The following is a 1,199-nucleotide window of genomic DNA, read 5'->3' as shown; positions in this document are numbered from 1 at the left end:
GTAGAGAAGTCAACATGTCAAACTACCTATTTTAAGGAAGGGTTCAAGACTTTCTCTGAAACAATTATCTCTAAAGTGAGTTTAATTTGATTTAAGCCAATTTATTCAATATATAGAAAATACCTGAAGGTTAATGTTGTTCCTGGTGATATCTAATCAGCAGAATGCAACCTAGCAGCAATTTTAAGTGAAAGCCTGTGTTATGTCATAACCAGGTGTTATCTTATCAGTACAAAGGTAAGGAATTAAGAAAAACTTTTTGAAGTTTGAAGATTTTTCTTACAAAATCATTGTCTTATTGCATCACCAAAGTGTAAGCTGGAAAGATGATTTTGATAAATTACTTGTTAGAACACCTGATTTGCTCTTCTGGAGTCAATGTAGTTTGTTTTTCTCAATAACCATAGAAGTAATAGGGTAAAGTAAAGACATTATGTGGGTTTTTTGCTACAGCACTTCTGTCAAAATACGATTTAAATGAGTTAAGATGATAATGGATTTTCTACTATAAGCAAAGACCAAAAAAGTCAAAATAGCAATCCCAATTTTAGATTTGATAAATGAAAACAGCACATAGCAGAGTCTCGATCCATCGACCTCTGGGTTATGGGCCCAGCACGCTTCCGCTGCGCCACTCTGCTGCTCATGGAAGTGCTTAGAACTCAAGAAGGGTTGATTCATCTCAAGAACATGGCAATGTGTTCCTTTTAATTAACGAAAAATCCTAAAATAACTGTCCAGATTAGAGACTTTATAAACTTTGGCAAGGAAACTTTCCAGATCAATCTTTCTTAGGTGTTGTTTGTTTACGTATCACATAGGGTCTCTGTGGCGCAATTGGTTAGCGCGTTCGGCTGTTAACCGGAAGGTTGGTGGTTCAATCCCACCCAGGGACGAGAATCTTCTATTAATCAAATTTTGCGGAATTTTAGGTAGAGAAGTCAACATGTCAAACTACCTATTTTATGGTAGGGTTCAAGACTTTCTCTGAAACAATTATCTCTAAAGTGAGTTTAATTTGATTTATGCCAATTTATTCAACATTTAGAAAATACCTGAAGGTTAATGTTGTTCCTGGTGATATCTAATCAGCAGAATGCAACCTAGCAGCATTTTTAAGTGAAAGCCTGTGTTATGTTATAACCAGGTGTTATCTTATCAGTACAAAGGTAAGGAATTAAGAAAAACTTTTTGAAGTG

General features: G+C 35.1%; 1 non-coding gene across 1 annotated transcript; it reads left to right on the top strand.

The window, feature by feature from the left end:
• The first annotated feature begins 822 nt into the window (after positions 1 to 822).
• Positions 823 to 896, top strand: TRNAN-GUU (transfer RNA asparagine (anticodon GUU)). The gene has a single exon. It is a non-coding gene; the product is annotated as a tRNA-Asn (tRNA).
• Positions 897 to 1,199: the final 303 nt, after the last annotated feature.

Source organism: Taudactylus pleione, unplaced genomic scaffold (assembly GCF_031769625.1).
Source record: "Taudactylus pleione unplaced genomic scaffold, aTauple2 ptg000134l, whole genome shotgun sequence".
NCBI classification, from domain to species: Eukaryota; Metazoa; Chordata; class Amphibia; order Anura; family Myobatrachidae; genus Taudactylus; species Taudactylus pleione.
Note: the sequence above shows the minus strand (reverse complement) of the source record. Positions and strands in the feature narration are given on the sequence as shown.